Here is a 24,391-nt window from a genome sequence, read left to right as displayed (position 1 = left end):
CTGGTAATCTACTGACCTCACTGGTAAACCTCTGACCTCACTGGTAAACTTCTAACCTCACTGGTAAACTACTGACTTCACTGGTAAACTACTGACCTCACCGGTAAACTACTGACCTCACTGGTAAACTACTGACTTCACTGGTAAACTACTGACCTCACTGGTAACCTTCTAACCTCACTGGTAAACTACTGACCTCACTGGTAAACTACTGACCTCACTGGTATATACTGACCTCACTGGTAAACTTCTAACCTCACTGGTAAACTACTGACCTGACTGGTAAACTACTGACCTCACTGGTAAACTACTGACCTCACTGGTAAACTACTGACCTCACCGGTAAACTACTGACCTCACTGGTAAACTACTGACCTCACTGGTAAACTACTGACTTCACTGGTAAACTACTGACCTCACTGGTAACCTTCTAACCTCACTGGTAAACTACTGACCTCACTGGTAAACTACTGACCTCACTGGTATATACTGACCTCACTGGTAACCTTCTAACCTCACTGGTAAACTACTGACCTGACTGGTAAACTACTGACCTCACTGGTAAACTACTGACCTGACTGGTAAACTACTGACCTCCCTGGTAAACTACTGACCTCACCGGTAAACTACTGACCTCCCTGGTAATCTACTGACCTCCCTGGTAAACTACTGACCTCGCTGGCAAACTACTGACCTCACTGGTAAATACTGACCTGACTGGTGAACTACTGACCTCACTGATAAATACTGAACTTACTGGTAAACTACTGACCTCACTGGTATATACTGACCTCACTGGTAACCTTCTAACCTCACTGGTAAACTACTGACCTGACTGGTAAACTACTGACCACACTGGTAAACTACTGACCTCACTGGTAAACTACTGACCTCACCAGTAAACTACTGACCTCAACGGTAAACTACTGACCTCAATAGTAAACTACTGACCTCACTTGTAAACTGCTGACCTTACTGGTAAATACTGACCTCACTGGTAAACTACTGACCTCACTGGTAAATACTGACCTCACTGGTAAACCTCTGACCTCACTGGTAAACTTCTAACCTCCTTGGTAAACTACTGACCTCACTGGTAAACTACTGACCTCACCGGTAAACTACTGACCTCACTGGTAAACTACTGACCTCACTGGTAAACTACTGACTTCACTGGTAAACTACTGACCTCACTGGTAAACTTCTAACCTCACTGGTAAACTACTGACCTCACTGGTAAACTACTGACCTCACTGGTAAACTTCTAACCTCACTGGTAAACTAATGACCTGACTGGTAAACTACTGACCTCACCGGTAAACTACTGACCTCCCTGGTAAACTACTGACCTCACCGGTAAACTACTGACCTCCCTGGTAATCTACTGACCTCCCTGGTAAACTACTGACCTCGCTGGCAAACTACTGACCTCACTGGTAAATACTGACCTGACTGGTGAACTACTGACCTCACTGATAAATACTGAACTTACTGGTAAACTACTGACCTCACTGGTAAACTACTGAACTCACTGGTAAACTACTGACCTCACTGGTAAATACTGACCTGACTGGTAAACTACTGACCTCACTGGTAAATACTGAACTTACTTGTAAACTACTGACCTCACTGGTAAACTACTGACCTCACTGGTAAATACTGAACTTACTGGTATACTAGTGACCTCAATGGTAAACTACTGACCTCACTGGTAAACTACTGATCTCACTGGTAAATACTGAACTTACTGGTAAACTACTGACCTCACTGGTAAACTACTGACCTCCCTGGTAAACTACTGACCTCACTGGTAAACTACTGACCTCCCTGGTAAACTACTGACCTCACTGGTAAACTACTGACCTGACTGGTAAACTACTGACCTCACTGGTAAACTACTGACCTCCCTGGTAAACTACTGACCTCACTGGTAAACTACTGACCTGACTGGTAAACTACTGACCTCACTGGTAAACTGATAACCAGGTGGTGAATCGCATCTCTGCATGTCTGGCAGACATAACAATGTGGATGACGGATCACCACCTCAAGCTGAACCTCGGCAAGACGGAGCTGCTCTTCCTCCCGGGGAGGGACTGCCCGTTGCCATGATCTCGCCATCACAGTTGACAACTCCATTGTGTCCTCCTCCCAGAGTGCTAAGAGCCTTGGCGTGACCCTGGACAACACCCTGTCGTTCTCCGCTAACATCAAGGCGGTGACCCGATCCTGTAGGTTCATGCTCTACAACATTCGCAGAGTACGACCCTGCCTTACACAGGAAGCGGCGCAGGTCCCCCCCCCCACCAAAAAAAGATATAGATGTACTATTGTAAAGTGGTTGTTCCACTGGATATCATAAGGTGAATGCACTAATTTGTAAGTCGCTCTGGATAAGAGCGTCCGCTAAATGACGAGAATGTAGATGTAAATGTAAACTACTGATCTCACTGGTAAACTACTGATCTCACTGGTAAACTAATGACCTCACTAGTAAACTACTGACCTCACTGGTAAACTGCTGACCTCACTGGTAAACTACTGACCTCACTGGTAAACTACTGACCTCGTTGGTAAACTACTGACCTCACTGGTATACTAATGACCTCACTGGTAAATACTGACCTCACTGGTAAATAATGACCTCACTGGTATACTACTCACCTAACCAGTAAAATACTTACCTCATTGGGAAACTACTCACCTCACTGGTAAATACTGACCTCACTGGTAAATACTGACCTAACTGGTAAATACTGAACTCACTGGTAAACTTCTGACCTCACTGGTAAATACTGACCTCACTGGTAAACTACTGACCTCACTGGTAAACTACTGACCTCACTGGTAAACTACTGACCTCACTGGTAAATACTGACCTCACTGGTAAACTACTGACCTCACTGGTAAACTACTGACCTCACTGGTATACTACTGATCTCACTGGTAAACTACTGACCTCACTGGTATACTAATGACCTCACTGGTAAATACTGACCTCACTGGTAAATAATGACCTCACTGGTATACTACTCACCTAACCAGTAAAATACTTACCTCATTGGGAAACTACTCACCTCACTGGTAAATACTGACCTCACTGGTAAATACTGATCTCACTGGTAAAAACTGATCTCACTGGTAAACTTCTGACCTCACTGGTAAATACTGACCTCACTGGTAAACTTCTAATCTCAATGTATATACTAATGACCTCACTGGTATACTACTGACCTCACTGGTAAATACTGACCTCACTGGTAAACTACTGACCTCACTGATATACTACTGATCTCACTGGTAAATACTGACCTCACTGGTATACTACTGACCGCACTGGTAAATACTGACCTCACTGGTAAACTACTGACCTCACTGGTAAATACTGACCTCACTGGTAAATACTGACCTCACTGGTAAACATCTAACATCACTGGTAAATACTGACCTCACTGGTATACTACTGACCTCACTGATAAATACTGACCTCACTGGTAAATCCTGATCTCGCTTTTAAATACTGACCTCCCAGGTAAACTACTGACCTCACTGGGAAATACTGACCTCACTGGTAAATACTGACCTCACTGGTAAATACTGACCTCACTGGTATACTACTGACCTCACTGGTAAACTTCTGACCTCACTGGTAAATACTGACCTCACTGGTAAATACTGACCTCACTGGAAAACTACTGACCTCACTGGTAAACTACTGACCTCACTGGTAAACTACTGAACTCGCTGGTAAACTACTGACCTCACTGGTATACTAATGACCTCACTGGTAAATACTGACCTCACTGGTAAATAATGACCTCACTGGTATACTACTCACCTAACCAGTAAAATACTTACCTCATTGGGAAACTACTCACCTCACTGGTAAATGCTGACCTCACTGGTAAATACTGACCTCACTGGTAAAAACTGATCTCACTGGTAAACTTCTGACCTCACTGGTAAATACTGACCTCACTGGTAAACTTCTGACCTCACTTGTAAACTACTGACCTCACTGGTATACTACTGACCGCACTGGTAAATACTGACCTCACTGGTAAACTACTGACCTCACTGGTATACTACTGATCTCACTGGTAAATACTGACCTCACTGGTATACTACTGACCGCACTGGTAAATACTGACCTCACTGGTAAACTACTGACCTCACTGGTATACTACTGATCTCACTGGTAAATACTGACCTCACTGGTATACTACTGACCGCACTGGTAAATACTGACCTCACTGGTAAACTACTGACCTCACTGGTAAATACTGACCTCACTGGTAAATACTGACCTCACTGGTAAACATCTAACATCACTGGTAAATACTGACCTCACTGGTATACTACTGACCTCACTGATAAATACTGACCTCACTGGTAAATCCTGATCTCGCTTTTAAATACTGACCTCCCAGGTAAACTACTGACCTCACTGGGAAATACTGACCTCACTGGTAAATACTGACCTCACTGGTAAATACTGACCTCACTGGTAAACATCTAACATCACTGGTAAATACTGACCTCACTGGTATACTACTGACCTCACTGGTAAACTTCTAATCTCAATGTATATACTAATGACCTCACTGGTATACTACTGACCTCACTGGTAAATACTGACCTCACTGGTAAACTACTGACCTCTCTGGTATACTACTGATCTCATTGGTAAATACTGACCTCACTGGTATACTACTGACCGCACTGGTAAATACTGACCTCACTGGTAAATACTGACCTCACTGGTAAATACTGACCTCACTGGTAAACATCTAACATCACTGGTAAATACTGACCTCACTGGTATACTACTGACCTCACTGATAAATACTGACCTCACTGGTAAATCCTGATCTCGCTTTTAAATACTGACCTCCCAGGTAAACTACTGACCTCACTGGAAATACTGACCTCACTGATAAATACTTACCTCACTGGTAAATCCTAATCTCCCTTTTAAATACTGACCTCCCAGGTAAACTACTGACCTCACTGGTAAATACTGACCTCACTGGTAAATACTGACCTCACTGGTATACTACTGACCTCACTGATAAATACTGACCTCACTGGTAAATCCTAATCTCGCTTTGAAATACTGACCTCACTGGTCAACGTCTAACCTCACTGGTAAAATACTGACCTCACTGGTAAATACTGACCTCACTGGTAAACTACTGACCTCACTGGTAAACTACTGACCTCACTGGTAAATACTGACCTCACTGGTAAACGTCTAACCTCACTGGTAAATACTGACCTCACTGGTAAACTACTGACCTCACTGGTAAACTACTGATCTCACTGGTAAATACTGACCTCACTCGTAAATACTGACCTCACTGGTAAATACTGACCTCCCTGGTAAACTGATAACCAGGTGGTGAATCGCATCTCTGCATGTCTGGCAGACATATCAGTGTGGATGACGGATCACCACCTCAAGCTGAACCTCGACAAGACGGAGCTGCTCTTCCTCCCTCGGGAAGGACTGCCCGTTCCATGATCTCGCCATCACAGTTGACAATTCCATTGTGTCCTCCTCCCAGAGTGCTAAGAGCCTTGGCGTGACCCTGGACAACAACCTGTCGTTCTCCGCTAACATCAAGGCGGTGACCCGATCCTGTAGGTTCATGCTCTACAACATTCGCAGAGTACGACCCTGCCTTACACAGGAAGCGGCGCAGGTCCCCCCCCGAACAAAAAAAGATATATAGATGTACTATTGTAAAGTGGTTGTTCCACTGGATATCATAAGGTGAATGCACCAATTTGTAAGTCGCTGTGGATAAGAGCGTCCGCTAAATGACGAGAATGTAGATGTAAATGTAAACTACTGACCTCACTGGTAAACTACGAACCTCACTGGTGAACTACTGACCTCACTGGAAAACTACGAACCTCACTGGTAAACTACTGACCTCACTGGTAAACTACGAACCTCACTGGTGAACGAATGAACTCACTGGTAAATGCTGACCTCACTGGTAAATACTGACCTCACTGGTAAATACTGACCTCACTGGTAAACTACTGACCTCACTGGTAAACTACTGACCTCACTGGTAAACTACTAACCTCACTGGTAAACTACTGACCTCACTGGTAAACTACTGACCTCACCGGTAAACTACTGACCTCACTGGTAAATACTGACCTCACTGGTAAACTTCTAACCTCACTGGTAAATACTGATCTCACTGGTAAACTTCTAACCTCACTGGTAAACTACTGACCTCACTGGTAATCTACTGACCTCACTGGTAAACCTCTGACCTCACTGGTAAACTTCTAACCTCACTGGTAAACTACTGACCTCACTGGTAAACTACTGACCTCACCGGTAAACTACTGACCTCACTGGTAAACTACTGACCTCACTGGTAAACTACTGACTTCACTGGTAAACTACTGACCTCACTGGTAATCTACTGACCTCACTGGTAAACTACTGACCTCACTGGTAAACTACTGACTTCACTGGTAAACTACTGACTTCACTGGTAATCTACTGACCTCACTGGTAAACTACTGACCTCACTGGTAAACTACTGACCTCACCAGTAAACTACTGACCTCAACGGTAAACTACTGACCTCAACGGTAAACTACTGACCTCAATAGTAAACTACTGACCTCACTTGTAAACTGCTGACCTTACTGGTAAATACTGACCTCACTGGTAAACTACTGACCTTACTGGTAAATACTGACCTCACTGGTAAACCTCTGACCTCACTGGTAAACTTCTAACCTCACTGGTAAACCTCTGACCTCACTGGTAAACTACTGACCTCACTGGTAAACTACTGACCTCACTGGTAAACTACTGACTTCACTGGTAAACTACTGACCTCACTGGTAAACTTCTAACCTCACTGGTAAACTACTGACTTCACTGGTATATACTGACCTCACTGGTAAACTTCTAACCTCACTGGTAAACTACTGACCTCACCGGTAAACTACTGACCTCAACGGTAAACTACTGACCTCAATAGTAAACTACTGACCTCACTTGTAAACTGCTGACCTTACTGGTAAATACTGACCTCACTGGTAAACTACTGACCTCACCGGTAAACTACTGACCTCAACGGTAAACTACTGACCTCAATAGTAAACTACTGACCTCACTTGTAAACTGCTGACCTCACTGCTAAATACTGACCTCACTGGTAAACTACTGACCTCACTGGTAAATACTGACCTTACTGGTAAATACTGACCTCACTGGTAAACTACTGACCTCACTGGTAAACTACTGACCTCACCGGTAAACTACTGACCTCAACGGTAAACTACTGACCTCAATAGTAAACTACTGACCTCACTGGTAAACTACTGACCTCACTGGTAAACTAATGACCTCAATGGTAGTTACTTGAGCTCACTGGTAAACTACTGACCTCACTGGTAAACTACTGAGCTCACTGGTAAATACTGACCTCACTGGTATAGTAATGACCTCACTGGTAAACTACTGACCTCACTGGTAAACTACTGACCTCACTGGTAAATACTGACCTCACTGGTAAACTACTGACCTCACTGGTAAACTACTGATCTCACTGGTAAACTACTGACCTCACTGGTAAATACTGACCTCACTGGTAAACTACTGACCTCACTGGTAAATACTGACCTCACTGGTAAATCCTGACCTCACTGGTAAACTTCTGACTTCAATGGTGAATGCTGACCTCACTGGTAAACTACTGACCTCACTGGTAGATGATACTCATTCATGTGTCTCCCAAATGGCACCTATTTAAACTATATAGTAGTCAATGTAACTTTTGACAAATGTTGTTGTAACTGACCAGTACCTACATTTACATTTTAGTCATTTAGCAGACGCTCTTATCCAGAGCGACTTACAGTAGTGAGTGCATACATTTTTGTATTTTTTTTGTATTTGTATCGAACCCACAACCCTGGCATTGCACACACCATGCTGGCGTTGCAAACACCATGCTCTACCAACTGAGCCACAGGGAAGGCCACTGTGTTCTGGTCAGTAGCCGGTTCCACTGGGTTCTGTTCAGTAGCCCGTACCGCTGTTTTCTGTTCAGTAGCCAGTACCTCTGGGTTCTGTTCAGTAGCCAGTACCACTGTTTTCTGTTCAGTAGCCAGTACCTCTGGGTTCTGTTCAGTAGCCAGTACCGCTGGATTCTGTTCAGTAGCCAGTATTGCTGGGTTCTGTTCAGTAGCCTGTACCGCTGGGTTCTGTTCAGTAGCCGGTAACACTGGGTTCTGTTCAGTAGCCGCTACCACTGGGTTCTGGTCAGTAGCCGGTACCACTGGGTTCTGGTCAGTAGCCAGTCCCACTGGGTTTTGTTAAGTTGCCGGTACCACTGGGTTCTGGTCAGTAGCCGGTACCACTGGGTTCTGGTCAGTAGCCAGTACCACTGGGATCTGGTCAGTAGCCGGTACCACTGGGTTCTGGTCAGTAGCCGGTACCACTGGGTTCTGGTTAGTAGTCGGATCCACTGGGTTCTGGTCAGTAGCCGGTACCACTGGGATCTGGTCAGTAGCCGGTACCACTGGGTTCTGGTTAGTAGTCGGATCCACTGGGTTCTGGTCAGTAGCCAGTACCACTGGGATCTGGTCAGTAGCCGGTACCACTGGGATCTGGTCAGTAGACAGTACCACTGGGTTCTGGTCAGTAGCCAGTACGACTGGGATCTGATCAGTAGCCGGTACCACTGGGATCTGGTCTTTAGCCAGTACCACTGGGTTCTGGTCAGTAGCCAGTACCACTGGGTTCTGGTCAGTAACCGGTACCACTGGGTTCTGGTCAGTAGCCGGTACCACTGGGTTCTGGTCAGTAGCCGGTACCACTGGGTTCTGGTCAGTAGCCGGTACCACTGGGATCTGGTCAGTAGCCGGTACCACTGGGTTTTGTTAAGTTGCCGTTACCACTGGGTTCTGGTCAGTAGCCGGTACCACTGGGTTCTGGTCAGTAGCCAGTTCCACTGGGTTCTGGACAGTAGCCAGTACCACTGGGTTCTGGTCAGTAGCCGGTTCCACTGGATTCTGGTCAGAAGCCGGTACAACTGTGTTCTGGTCAGTAGCCGGAACCACTGTGTTCTGGTCAGTAGCCGGTTCCACTGGGTTCTGGTCAGAAGCCGGTACAACTGGGTTCTGGTCAGTAACCGGTACCACTGTGTTCTGGTCAGTAGCCTGTTCCACTGGGTTCTGGTTTGTAGCCGGTTCCACTGGGTTCTGGTCAGTAGCCGGTACCACTGGGTTCTGGTCTGTAGCTGGTACCACTGGGTTCTGGTCAGTAGCCGGTTCCACTGGGTTCTGGTCAGTAGCCGGTACCACTGGGATCTGGTCAGTAGCCGGTACCACTGGGTTTTGTTAAGTTGAATGTACCACTGGAATCTGGTCAGTAGCCGGTACCACTGGGTTCTGGTCAGTAGCCGGTACCACTGGGTTCTGGTCAGTAGCCTGTTCCACTGGGTTCTGGTCAGTATATTCATAACACCCATCGTCATGTGATGATGATGAGAAAACTCCTATTTTGCATGGTGCACATTGGCTTGTGCGTGTGAGTGCTTGTGTATATGTGTGTGTGTTTATTTCTTCATTAATCCCCCAGAACCCATAAAGCTACCCACTCGCCACTGATATGAGTTCAAAGTCTAGTTTCGATTTACATTTTGTTGAGATGTCAACAAACGTGAATTCAACTTGAAATTAACATAACAATTTACAATGTCATTGGATTTAGGGCAAAAAGACAAAATACGGCGACGTTTAGGACTTTTAGAAAATCCAGTGAGTTTTCTACGTTGATTCAACGTCTCACATTGACGTTTAGGGTTGAAATGACCTGGAAACAATGTTGGATCAATCAGTTTTCGCCCAATGAAACCCCACCTCTTTAAGGAATACCTGGGATAGGATAAAGTAATCCTTCTAACCCCCCCTTAAAAGATTTAGATGCACTATTGTAAAGTGGTTGTTCCACTGGATATTATAAGGTGAATGCACCAATTTGTATGTCGCTCTGGATAAGAGCGTCTGCTAAATGACTTAAATGTAAATGTAATGTGTCTGTCACATTTCAACACATTAGCATTTCCTTCATTAACAAATTATAATCAAATCAAATCAAATGTATTTATATAGCCCTTCTTACATCAGCTGATATCTCAAAGTGCTGTACAGAAACCCAGCCTAAAACCCCCCCAAACAGCAAGTAATGCAGGTGTAGAAGCACGGTGGCTAGGAAAAACTCCCTATAATAATATTTAACTAGGAAAGGCAGTTAAGAACAAATTCTTGTTTAAAATGAAAGCCTACACTGGCCAAATGCGGACGACACTGGGCCAGTTATACACCGCCCTATGGGACTCACAATCACGGCCGGTTGTGATACAGCCTGGATACGAACCGGGGGTGTCTGGAGTGACGCCTCTAGCACTGAGATGCGATGTTGAGCCACCAGGGAGATAATAACGTGATATTGGTTTGTGTTGGTTTGTGTTTACAGAAGCTTTCCCTTTCACCCCTAAGCATTCAGCATCCTCATTACTTTACTGTTATTCTTTTGTTATTGACTCTGAATCAACTCCCATTTCCTGGATGTTGTTGCTCATAGATTTATTGTATTGTACAAACAACCGCTGTAGATGTTTTGATTTCTCTGCTCTGTCCTCTAAGGAGAAAATTATTATTGTTAATTAATTGATTAGGACATCAAAGAAATGCAGAGGTATAGTATAGCTGAGTGGATAATCATATCAAGTATCAATACAACCTTCAGAAAAGACCTCTCCTTGTTATTGACCGATATCTGAGCTGGAGTATAGTCTTAGAGCTCAATTAGGGAATGTGAAGTCCAGCCAGTCCAATCCAGTTCCATGTCCCAGGAACCATGTTTTTCCTCCAGCCAGTTGTTACATAATGCTGAGTGGTAAGACCCTGTGAGAGGCCAGTGAGTCAGGCTGTGTGTTTCTATACTTAGCTTGATGTGAGATCTGATGGGGCTTTTTGGGAGGCCAGTGTTCATATCTACATCTCTACTTTCCCCTTGTGAAAACCCTTTATTCAACCCTCAAAGCTCACACACACTTTCACAAGCTTTTTCTTCTGGTAAGTGTTGTGATCTAGTTCGATGTGGTTGGTTGGAGTAGTGGAGTTCATTTTGAAGTGATATGTCAATCACTAGCTTTCATGATGTACTATTTTGTGAGTTGGTGACACTACAAAAGGTCTTCAGCGATTTGTCTCACATTGTCCCTGCTTTTCTGTCTCTGCTTCCTCGTTCCTGTTTTCTAGTTTCTGCTTTGCTGCTTTCCTCCTCCATCTCCGCACAGCCTCGCCCTCCCTCCTCCCAGCCTCCTCCATCTCCCCACAGCCTCGCCCTCCCTCCTCTCAGCCTCGCCCTCCCTCCGCACAGCCTGCCCTCCCTCCTCCCAGCCTCGTCCTCCCTCCTCCCAGCCTCTCCCTCCCTCCCCACAGCCTCGCCCTCCCTCCTCCCAGCCTCGCCCTCCCTCCTCTCAGCCTCGCCCTCCCTCCCCACAGCCTGCCCTCCCTCCCCACAGCCTCTCCCTCCCTCCTCCCAGCCTCGCCCTCCCTCCCCCACAGCCTCGCCCTCCCTCCCCACAGCCTCGCCCTCCCTCCTCCCAGTCTCTCCCTCCCTCCTCCCAGCCTCGCCCTCCCTCCTCCCAGCCTGCCCTCCCTCCTCCCAGCCTGCCCTCCCTCCTCCCAGCCTCGTCCTCCCTCCCCACAGCCTCGCCCTCCCTCCCCACAGCCTCGCCCTCCCTCCTCCCAGTCCTCTCCCTCCCTCCTCCCAGTCTCTCCCTCCCTCCCCACAGCCTCGCCCTCCCTCCCCACAGCCACTCCCTCCCTCCTCCCAGCCTCGCCCTCCCTCCTCTCAGCCTCGCCCTCCCTCCCCACAGCCTCGCCCTCCCTCCCCACAGCCTCGCCCTCCCTCCTCCCAGCCTCTCCCTCCCTCCTCCCAGGCTTGCCCTCCCTCCCTCCTCCCAGGCTTGCCCTCCCTCCTCCCAGTCTCTCCCTCCCTCCTCCCAGTCTCTCCCTCCCTCCTCCCAGCCTCGCCCTCCCTCCCCACAGCCTGCCCTCCCTCCTCCCAGGCTTGCCCTCCCTCCCTCCTCCCAGTCTCTCCCTCCCTCCTCCCAGTCTCTCCCTCCCTCCTCCCAGGCTCGCCCTCCCTCCCCCAGCCTTGCACACCCTCCTCCCAGCCTCGTCATCCCTCCTCCCAGCCTCGCCCTCCCTCCCCATAGCCTCGTCCTCCCTCCCCACAGCCTCTCCCTCCCTCCTCCCAGCCTCGCCCTCCCTCCTCTCAGCCTCGCCCTCCCCACAGCCTCTCCTTCCCTCCTCCCAGCCTCGTCCTCCCTCCCCACAGCCTCGCCCTCCCTCCCCACAGCCTCTCCCTCCCTCCTCCCAGCCTCGTCCTCCCTCCCCCACAGCCTCGCCCTCCCTCCCCACAGCCTCGTCCTCCCTCCTCCCAGCCTCGTCCTCCCTCCCCCACAGCCTCTCCCTCCTCCCACCCTCGTCCTCCCTCCCCACAGCCTCTCCCTCCCTCCCCACAGCCTCTCCCTCCCTCCCCTCAGCCTCGCCATCCCTCCCCACAGCCTCTCAACATATTCTGACGCTCAAGGATTTGTTCTACAATTCTCATTCCAGTATTTGTATTGACTTTCCCCTGCCTGTTAAGTTCCGTTTTCATTAATATTCCAGCTATCAGCTGGGTTGGTAAAGGTTAACCATATTAAAGCAGATGAAGAGGTTTATCTGATGTCTTTATCGGTTCGCTCTACATTCTTTTTGTTGTTCGGGAATAAATTGCCTCTACACCAAATTGTAAAAGATCATGAATTGCTGTTTCCTCTTGAATTGAGAGGAACAGCGATACAGCAATCATCAAGGGAGAGAGGACATGCATTTTACCAACTGTAAGGAAGGAGGGAGAGAGGTAATGCATTTAATCAACTGTAAGGATGGAGGGAGAGAGGTAATGCATTTAATCAACTGTAAGGATGGAGGGAGAGAGGTAATGCATTTAATCAACTGTAAGGATGGAGGGAGAGAGGACATGCATTTAATCAACTGTAAGGATGGAGGGAGAGAGGTAATGCATTTAATCAACTGTAAGGATGGAGGGAGAGAGGTAATGCATTTAATCAACTGTAAGGAAGGATGGAGGGAGAGAGGTAATGCATTTAATCAACTGTAAGGATGGAGGGAGAGAGGACATGCATTTAATCAACTGTAAGGATGGAGGGAGAGAGGTAATGCATTTAATCAACTGTAAGGATGGAGGGAGAGAGGTAATGCATTTAATCAACTGTAAGGATGGAGGGAGAGAGGTAATGCATTTAATCAACTGTAAGGAAGGATGGAGGGAGAGAGGTAATGCATTTAATCAACTGTAAGGATGGAGGGAGAGAGGTAATGCATTTAATCAACTGTAAGGATGGAGGGAGAGAGGTAATGCATTTAATCAACTGTAAGGAAGGATGGAGGGAGAGAGGTAATGCATTTAATCAACTGTAAGGATGGAGGGAGGGAGAGAGGTAATGCATTTAATCAACTGTAAGGAAGGATGGAGGGAGAGAGGTAATGCATTTAATCAACTGTAAGGAAGGATGGAGGGAGAGAGGTAATGCATTTAATCAACTGTAAGGATGGAGGGAGAGAGGTAATGCATTTTACCAACTGTAAGGAAGGATGGAGTGAGAGAGGTAATGCATTTAATCAACTGTAAGGATGGAGGGAGGGAGAGAGGTAATGCATTTTACCAACTGTAAGGAACGATGGAGAGAGAGAGGTAATGCATTTTACCAACTGTAAGGAAGGATGGAGGGAGAGAGGTAATGCATTTAATCAACTGTAAGGAAGGATGGAGGGAGAGAGGTAATGCATTTAATCAACTGTAAGGATGGAGGGAGAGAGGTAATGCATTTAATCAACTGTAAGGATGGATGGAGGGAGAGAGGTAATGCATTTAATCAACTGTAAGGATGGAGGGAGGGAGAGAGGTAATGCATTTTACCAACTGTAAGGAACGATGGAGAGAGAGAGGTAATGCATTTTACCAACTGTAAGGATGGAGGGAGGGAGAGAGGTAATGCATTTAATCAACTGTAAGGATGGATGGAGGGAGAGAGGTAATGCATTTTCTCAACTGTATGGAAGGATGGAGGGAGAGAGGTAATGCATTTAATCAATTGTAAGGATGGAGGGAGGGAGAGAGGTAATGCATTTTACCAACTGTAAGGAAGGATGATGGTTAAGGTTTGGGAAAGGCTTATATCGAAAAACTAAAAACTGGTGCCTAGCGCTGAACACGTGACCCTCAGACTGCGGCTTAAACGTCCATCCCAATCCACAACACCCTTGCAAACTGCAAGCCTACTAGAGGGTAATGGGTGCTCACGTTGTCCCTAGTGGACAGTATTGAGGACATCTCCCTACTAGAGGGTAATGGGTGCTCACGTTGTCCCTAGTGGACAGTATTGAGGACATCTCCCTACTAGAGGGTAATGGGTGCTCACGTTGTCCCTAGTGGACAGTATTGAGGACATCTCCCTACTAGAGGGTAATGGGTGCTCACGTTGTCCCTAGTGGACAGTATTGAGGACATCTCCCTACTAGAGGGTAATGGGTGCTCACGTTGTCCCTAGTGGACAGTATTGAGGACATCTCCCTACTAGATGGTAATGGGTGTTCACGTCCCTAGTGGACAGTATTGAGGACATCTCCCTACTAGATGGTAATGGGTGCTCACGTTGTCCCTAGTGGACAGTATTGAGGACATCTCCCTACTAGATGGTAATGGGTGTTCACGTCCCTAGTGGACAGTATAGCTTCCACATTTCGCCAGCTCAAAACCTAATCTGGTACCTGCTGAATTGGCCCCTCCTGGCACATTCCATTAGAGAATGGGCTGACAATTCCATCTGTATGTTATTCTTACCACATACGGGCACATACGGGCACACACAGGCACATACGGGCACATACGGGTACATACGGGTACATACGGGTACATACGGGCACATACGGGCACACACAGGCACATACGGGCACATACGGGCACACACACACAAACACATACACAAATAGCACAATCAAATACATACATAGACAGAAGCACAAAGTGATTCGTAATCATTCTAATCTAATAACATACTAGACCCTCTTTTAAAGGGATATGTCCCGCCCCTTACAATCAAATTGTTGTAAATTCTATTTCATATTAGCTCAGTGTGTGCTGTGTAGCCTCTAGACGCTGGAAGAGATGTGATTCAGTCAGACGTTGTTGTTTCCTGGTGATCTAATGAGAAGAGGCAGCAATGATGCAGTTTGTTGAAGCATTTAGTCTTCCATCCCAAATGGCCTCTATCGCCAAACACTGATTAAGAGGTGAAGCTTTTTAGGTAACGTGGACGGTGTCATTTTATACAATACAGGACGGTGTCTTTTTATACAATACAGGATGGTGTCTCTTTAATACATGATGGTGTCTCTTTAATACAGGATGGTGTCTCTTTAATACATGATGGTGTCTCTTTAATACAGGATGGTGTCTCTTTAATACAGGATGGTGTCTCTTTAATACAGGATGGTGTCTCTTTATACAATACAGGATGGTGTCTCTTCATACAATACAGGATGGTGTCTCTTTAATACATGATGGTGTCTCTTTAATACAGGATGGTGTCTCTTTAATACAGGATGGTGTCTCTTTAATACAGGATGGTGTCTCTTTATACAATACAGGATGGTGTCTCTTCATACCATACAGGATGGTGTCTCTTTAAACAATACAGGATGGTGTCTCTTCATACAATACAGGATGGTGTCTCTTTAATACAATACAGGATGGTGTCTCTTTATACAATACAGGATGGTGTCTCTTCATACAATACAGTATGGTGTCTCTTTATACAATACAGTATGGTGTCTCTTCATACAATACAGTATGGTGTCTCTTCATACAATACAGTATGGTGTCTCTTCATACAATACAGGATGGTGTCTCTTCATACAATACAGGATGGTGTCCCTTTATACAATACAGGATGGTGTCTCTTCATACAATACAGGATGGTGTCTCTTTATACAATACAGGATGGTGTCTCTTTATACAATACAGTATGATGTCTCTTCATACAATACAGGATGGTGTCTCTTCATACAATACAGGATGGTCTTTCTTTATACAATACAGGATGGTGTCTCTTTATACAATACAGGATGGTGTCTCTTTATACAATACAGGATGGTGTCTCTATATACTGGTGGCTCTATACAATACATGGCGTGTGCTTTATAGCATGGCATTGTTGAATACTCCTTTCTGATTGGCTTGAAGGGCATTCTAGAACATGCGTAATTTCCCTAAAATGCACGGTGTATTTGCACAGTAGAATTCAATGGCTGTAGTTAATTTTACATGTTGTGTTTTAGCTGTTTTTGAAAGCAAAAGTAGAATTGAAAAATAGTGTTGGTATTGTTGAATTCGATTTCCATAATAGCATGCTAGGACTGATGGTTTGGTTAGCTAAGTGGTTAGTTATTAATGGTTAGATAGTTATCTACTGTCAAATCTACCATTCCAGTGTTTTAATTGCTATATTGTATTTACTTCGCCACCATGACCTATTTATTGCCTTTACCTCCCCTATCTCACCTCATTTGCACACATTCTATATAGACTTATTTTTCTACTGTATTATTGACTGCATGTTTGTTTATTCCATGTGTAACTCTGTGTTGTTGTTTGTGTCCCACTGCTTTGCTTTATCTTGGCCAGGTCGCAGTTGTAAATGAGAACTTGTTCTCAACTAGCCTACCTGGTTAAATAAAGGACTTGTTCTCAACTGGCCTACCTGGTTAAATAAAGGACTTGTTCTCAACTGGCCTACCTGGTTAAATAAAGGACTTGTTCTCAACTGGCCTACCTGGTTAAATAAAGGACTTGTTCTCAACTGGCCAACCTGGTTAAATAAAGGACTTGTTCTCAACTGGCCAACCTGGTTAAATAAAGGACTTGTTCTCAACTGGCCTACCTGGTTAAATAAAGGACTTGTTCTCAACTGGCCTACCTGGTTAAATAAAGGACTTGTTCTCAACTGGCCTACCTGGTTAAATAAAGGACTTGTTCTCAACTGGCCTACCTGGTTAAATAAAGGACTTGTTCTCAACTAGCCTACCTGGTTAAATAAAGGACTTGTTCTCAACTAGCCTACCTGGTTAAATAAAGGACTTGTTCTCAACTGGCCAACCTGGTTAAATAAAGGACTTGTTCTCAACTGGCCTACCTGGTTAAATAAAGGACTTGTTCTCAACTGGCCAACCTGGTTAAATAAAGGACTTGTTCTCAACTGGCCTACCTGGTTAAATAAAGGACTTGTTCTCAACTGGCCAACCTGGTTAAATAAAGGACTTGTTCTCAACTGGCCTACCTGGTTAAATAAAAGGTGAAATAAATAAATGAAATAGCTAAAATAGCAAGTCTGTTTTGTTCGGTTACCACGGCAACTAATGTAACTATCTAGTAAACGTTCTCGCTACTTCAGTGGATGTTGAACATGTTTCTACCAGCAAATGAACACTTTTCTAGTGGCAAATGTGTTCAATTATAGCCATGGTATAAAAGGGATAATCATCTCAGGGCACTATTTGTTCTCTGAAAGAAAAAATGCAACCCTGCTAGCGAGTTTTGGGAACACAGCTTCCACGTTGTTCATTATGTTCCTCAGAGCGCATATTCCCTCGTTGATTAGCCACTTAATGCATCATCATAGAGACTCAACTCACGATATCCTGAGTCAACTTCTTCTTAAAGGCACAGAGTAGTTTTAAACTGGTGTTTATTATGCATAGTGCTAATAATCACTAAGAAATAGAGGGGACCCTTTTATAGACCTATAGGGGTTTTAGTTATAAATCTGGTCTGGCCCTTTATAGACCTATAGGGGTTTTAGTTATAAATCTGGTCTGGCCCTTTATAGACCTATAGGGGTTTTAGTTATAAATCTGGCCTGACATCTATTTCTCCAGGTCATCAGGTGTTCAATAGCCTACTTTTTGTTCTTCTTCTTATCTCATCCAATCATATAGCCCGGCTGAGAGCCTGTTGACTTATCTCATCCAATCATATAGCCCGGCTGAGAGCCTGTTGACTTATCACAGCAGGGAATGTAATCATGTGTGTTCCAGTGGTTTTGATTGTGTGTGTGTGTGTGTGTGTGTGTGTGTGTGTGTGTGTGTGTGTGTGTGTGTGTGTGTGTGTGTGTGTGTGTGCTGTCAATCCGTCTACTTGTAACTCCACGGAACTGATTACCCCTATAACTGTACCATCATGCAGTGCACAACACTCTCTCACACACACACACACACACACACACACACACACACACCTCCTTCTGCGTCCCGAAGTGTTTTTCTTTTCCTCATAGAAAGACTTATATTGATATTCTGCATTTTGATAATGGACCAATAGGGAGCGAGCTTTCCCAGTCAGCGTCGTCCTGAGCCGCGGTGTCGCTGTAATCGTGGTTAGACCACCAGGCAACCAACTAACTGTCTAGTGACCACTGAGCTGTGAGCAGACCGCACATCAATCACAGATAGGCCCCGGGGGGGGGGGCTCAGATGGCACCCTAATCCCTCTGCAGTGCCCTACTTTTGGACCAGAGTGGTGCAGTATGTAAGGAAGAGGGTGCCATTTGAGCTCAGGCGTCAGAGTTAGGTGTGAAGCTATACACTGTGACACGGGGTCAGACATAGTTGGAGGAGATGAAAATTTAGACCTTTTTTTTTTTTTTTCATTTAAATAAGCAAATGTATCTTTCCATGAGGAGCAATCTCTCTCATACAAACACACGCAAGCACATGCATACAAACGCTCATGCGTGTGCGCCCTCACACTCACACACGCACACAAGCACTCACACACACGCACACAAGCACTCACACACACACACACACACAAGCACATGCACAGGGAGGTTAGGAAGACCTGGAAAAACCAGCCTGTTCTCATTACCACAGATAATTAGTTGCCTCATCTCCATATCTCAATGGGACCTTGTTATTGATCCTGGATGCAATAATCAACATAGATATTCAGTGATAGATGTTTTAAAGATGCATTTGTATCAATTATAGACAAACCAACAGATTATAATGATGGGTAATGGAGACATGCTACATAGGGCCCTGGTCAAAAGTATTGCACTAAAATGGTGCAATTTTAAACGTGGCCTTTAACAAGCCTTCTCTGCTTTAAATGATAATGCACCATAGCATAGCATAGCATAGCATAACATAACGATAGCATGCCTCCTCCGATTATCCATCCATCCTCATAAATAAACGAAGGCACGCTGAACTCCTGCTCTTTCAAGAGCGTGCTATTTCCAAACGTCCTTTACTATAACAGCATGTCAGATACATGTATTATTGAAACATGCTCTGGGTTCCTCACAAGATGTGACTCTCTGATATACAACAGACGACAGGAAGGAAATGAGGACGTACACCGTTTTTTTTACGTGGTTCGCTATATTTAGAAGGAAACTGGCGTAGTAACTAACCCCAACCCTTGCAACTGGTAAGCTGGAGTCTGTAGTAAGGTTCAATCTGAAATGTGTTTTGAGAATGAGATAAGGAAGGAAGGATGTGAAAAATCGAGGAAAGATGAATTGAGATGCAGTTTGACTAAGTGAACTGAAAAAGCGGCGTATAATCCTGTAACTGGGAGGTTGGAAGAGGAGGCAGAGAGGGGAGGGAGACAAAGAGAGAGAGGGAATGAGAGAGACTAGGGTAGAGACAGGAGACAGAGGGGAGATAGACAGAAAGAGACTACAGAAGGAGGTAGGAGGAGATAGAGGTGAGAGAGACAAAGAGAGAGAACAAAAGAGTGAGACTAGTGGAAACACTAGGAGACCTGAGAGGAGACACCAGGGGACCTGAGAGGAGACCTGAGAGGAGACACCAGGGGACCTGAGAGGAGACCTGAGAGGAGACACCAGGGGACCTGAGAGGAGACCTGAGAGGAGACACCAGGGGACCTGAGAGGAGACACCAGGGGACCTGAGAGGAGACACCAGGGGACCTGAGAGGAGACACCAGGGGACCTGAGAGGAGAGACCAGGGGACCTGAGAGGAGACACCAGGGGACCTGAGAGAAGACACCAGGGGACCTGAGAGGAGACACCAGGAGACCTGAGAGGAGACACCAGGGGACCTGAGAGGAGACACCAGGGGACCTGAGAGGAGACACCAGGGGACCTGAGAGGAGACACCAGGGGACCTGAGAGGAGACACTAGGGGACCTGAGAGGAGACACCAGGGGACCTGAGAGGAGACACCAGGGGACCTGAGAGGAGACACTGGGAGACCTGAGAGGAGACACCAGGGGACCTGAGAGGAGACACTGGGAGACCTGAGAGGAGACACTGGGAGACCTGAGAGGAGAGACCAGGGGACCTGAGAGGAGACCTGAGAGGAGACACCAGGGGACCTGAGAGGAGACACCAGGGGACCTGAGAGGAGACACCGACTGAGAGGAGACACCAGGGGACCTGAGAGGAGACGGCTGAGAGGAGACACGGGACCTGAGAGGAGACACTAGGAGACCTGAGAGGAGACACCAGGGGACCTGAGAGGAGACACCAGGGGACCTGAGAGGAGACACTGGGAGACCTGAGAGGAGACACCAGGGGACCTGAGAGGAGACACCAGGAGACCTGAGAGGAGACACCAGGGGATCTGAGAGGAGACACCAGGGGACCTGAGAGGAGACCTGAGAGGAGACCTGAGAGGAGACACCAGGGGACCTGAGAGGAGACACCAGGGGACCTGAGAGGAGACACCAGGGGATCTGAGAGGAGACCTGAGAGGAGACACCAGGGGACCTGAGAGGAGACACCAGGGGATCTGAGAGGAGACCTGAGAGGAGACACCAGGGGACCTGAGAGGAGACCTTATAGGAGACACCAGGGGACCTGAGAGGAGACACGGGAGACCTGAGAGGAGACCTGAGAGGAGACACCAGGGGACCTGAGAGGAGACACCAGGGGACCTGAGAGGAGACACCGGGGGACCTGAGAGGAGACACCAGGGGACCTGAGAGGAGACACCAGGGGACCTGAGAGGAGACACCAGGGGACCTGAGAGGAGACACCAGGGGACCTGAGAGGAGACACCAGGGGACCTGAGAGGAGACCTGAGAGGAGACACCAGGGGACCTGAGAGGGTTCCTCTTCTAATCCTCTCCTCCCTCATCCTATTACACACTGCCAAGGTCAAGGGCCAACTGAGCAGGAGAAGCCATTAGAGCAATTGCAAACTACTTCCTGGTTTCTTGGGCATGGAGAGAGAGCACTTGGAAAGAGAGAGAAGGGGAGGGTTAGAGGGGGGAGGATGAGGATGAGGAGGAGAGAGAAGGGGCTAGGAGGAGGGAGAGGGAGGTAGGGGAGGTAGGGGGGAGGAGAGAGGGAGAAAGAGAGATGGAGAAGGTAATGAGTAGCGAGTAAGTATACAGCAGACCGGTATTCTTCTCATTTTCTCTTTATTACCTTTCTATTTATTTTTGTTTCTTTCTCTTCTCCTCATTTTTCTTTTTCTCTTTCTCTCCCCCTCTCTCGCATCCTCAACTCTCTCTCTCTACTGCTCTCACACATATTATCTCGCCTTCCTCCCTTTCCAAAAAGAGTTTGTAAGAAACATCAACTTCAGTGGCACAATAGTGACACTTGGTGGTGAGGAATCACATTGCAGCTGCTGCATCTGTAGCCTTTCTTCTGCATGAAGCATCTAAGGTGATTCCACAACGATGACAACAGTGTAGTCAATAAGTAATTGTATTAATTAATAAAATATCATCCCTTAATAGAAGTGACTTTAAAATATTACCATTATTGATTAATCCTGTCAGCCAATTGTTCCGTGGTTGCGTTTGTATTTGTATTTATTAAGGATCCCCATTAGTTCCTGCCAAGGCAGCAGCTACTCTTCCTGGGGTTTATTATAGATCCCCATTAGTTCCTGCCAAGGCAGCAGCTACTCTTCCTGGGGTTTATTATGGATCCCCATTAGTTCCTGCCAAGGCAGAAGCTACTCTTCCTGGGGTTTATTATGGATCCCCATTAGTTCCTGCCAATGCAGCAGCTACTCTTCCTATGGTTTATTATGGATCCCCATTAGTTCCTGCCAAGGCAGCAGCTACTCTTCCTGGGGTTTATTATGGATCCCCATTAGTTCCTGCCAAGGCAGCAGCTACTCTTCCTGGGGTTTATTATAGATCCCCATTAGTTCCTGTCAAGGCAGCAGCTACTCTACCTGGGGTTTATTATGGATCCCCATTAGTTCCTGCCATGGCAGCAGCTACTCTTCCTGGGGTTTATTATGTATCCCCATTAGTTCCTGTCAAGGCAGCAGCTACTCTTCCTGGGGTTTATTATAGATCCCCATTAGTTCCTGCCAAGGCAGCAGCTACTCTTCCTGGGGTTTATTATGGATCCCCATTAGTTCCTGCCAAGGCAGCAGCTACTCTTCCTGGGGTTTATTATGGATCCCCATTAGTTCCTGCCAAGGCAGCAGCTACTCTTCCTGGGGTTTATTATGGATCCCCATTAGTTCCTGCCAAGGCAGCAGCTACTCTTCCTGGGGTTTATTATAGATTCCTATTAGTTCCTGCCAAGGCAGCAGCTACTCTTCCTGGGGTTTATTATAGATTCCTATTAGTTCCTGCCAAGGCAGCAGCTACTCTTCCTGGGGTTTATTATGGATCCCCATTAGTTCCTGCCAAGGCAGCAGCTACTCTTCCTGGGGTTTATTATGGATCCCCATTAGTTCCTGCCAAGGCAGCAGCTACTCTTCCTGGGGTTTATTATGGATCCCTATTAGTTCCTGCCAAGGCAGCATCTACTCTTCCTGGGGTTTATTATGGATCCCTATTAGTTCCTGCCAAGGCAGCAGCTACTCTTCCTGGGGCCTGGGGTTTATTATGGATCCCCATTAGTTCCTGCCAAGGAAGCAGCTACTCTTCCTGGGGTTTATTATGGATCCCCATTAGTTCCTGCCAAGGCAGCAGCTACTCTTCCTGGGGTTTATTATAGATCCCCATTAGTTCCTGCCAAGGCAGCAGCTACTCTTCCTGGGGTTTATTATAGATCCCCATTAGTTCCTGCCAAGGCAGCAGCTACTCTTCCTGGGGTTTATTATAGATCCCCATTAGTTCCTGCCAAGGCAGCAGCTACTCTTCCTGGGGTTTATTATGGATCCACATTAGTTCCTGCCAAGGCAGCAGCTACTCTTCCTGGGGTTTATTATGGATCCCCATTAGTTCCTGTCAAGGCAGCAGCTACTCTTCCTGGGGTTTATTATAGATCCCCATTAGTTCCTGCCAAGGCAGCAGCTACTCTTCCTGTGGTTTATTATAGATCCCCATTAGTTCCTGTCAAGGCATCAGCTACTCTTCCTGGGGTTTATTATAGATTCCTATTAGTTCCTGCCAAGGCAGCAGCTACTCTTCCTGGGGTTTATTATGGATCCCCATTAGTTCCTGTCAAGGCATCAGCTACTCTTCCTGGGGTCCAGCAAATTTAAGGCAGTTTATACAATTTGAAAAACATTACAATACATTGACTGTGTGCCCTCAGGCCCCTACTCCACCACTACCACATATATACAGTACTAAATCCAAGTGTATGTATAGTGCGTATGTTATCGTGTGTGTGCATGTGTCTGTGCCTATGTTTGTGCCTCTTCACAGTCCCCGCTGTTTCATAAGGTTTATTTTTATCTGTTTTTTTAAATCTGATTTTACTTCTGGCATGAGTTACTTGATGTGGAATGGAGTCCCATGTAGTCATGGCTCTATGCAGTACTGTGCGCCTCCCATAGTCTGTTCTGGACTTGGGGGACTGTGAAGAGACCTCTGGTGGCATATCTTGTAGGGTATGCATGGGTTTCTGAACTGTGTGCTAGTCGTTTAAACAGACACATTGTTGTATTCAGCTTGTCAACACTTCTTACAAAATCAAGTAGTTATGATGTTCATCTCTCCTCCACTTTGAACCATGAGAGATGCATATTATTCATGTTAGCTCTCCGTGTTTATTTAAGGGACAGTTGATGCCCTGTTCTGAGGAAATTGTAATTTTCTGAGGTCCCTCTTTGTGGCACCTGACCACACGACTGAACAGTAGTCCAGGTGCGACAGACTAGGGCCTGTAGGACCTGCCTTGTTGATAGTGTTGTTAAGAAGGCAGAGCAGGGCTTTATTATGGACAGACTTCTCCCCATCTTAGCTACTGCTGTATCAATATGTTTTGACCATTGACCAGGACAGTTTACAATCCAGGGTTACTCCAAGCAG

The sequence above is a fragment of the Salmo salar genome, chromosome ssa09 (assembly GCF_905237065.1).
Source record: "Salmo salar chromosome ssa09, Ssal_v3.1, whole genome shotgun sequence".
NCBI lineage: Eukaryota > Metazoa > Chordata > Actinopteri > Salmoniformes > Salmonidae > Salmo > Salmo salar.
This window is presented reverse-complemented; position numbering follows the sequence as displayed.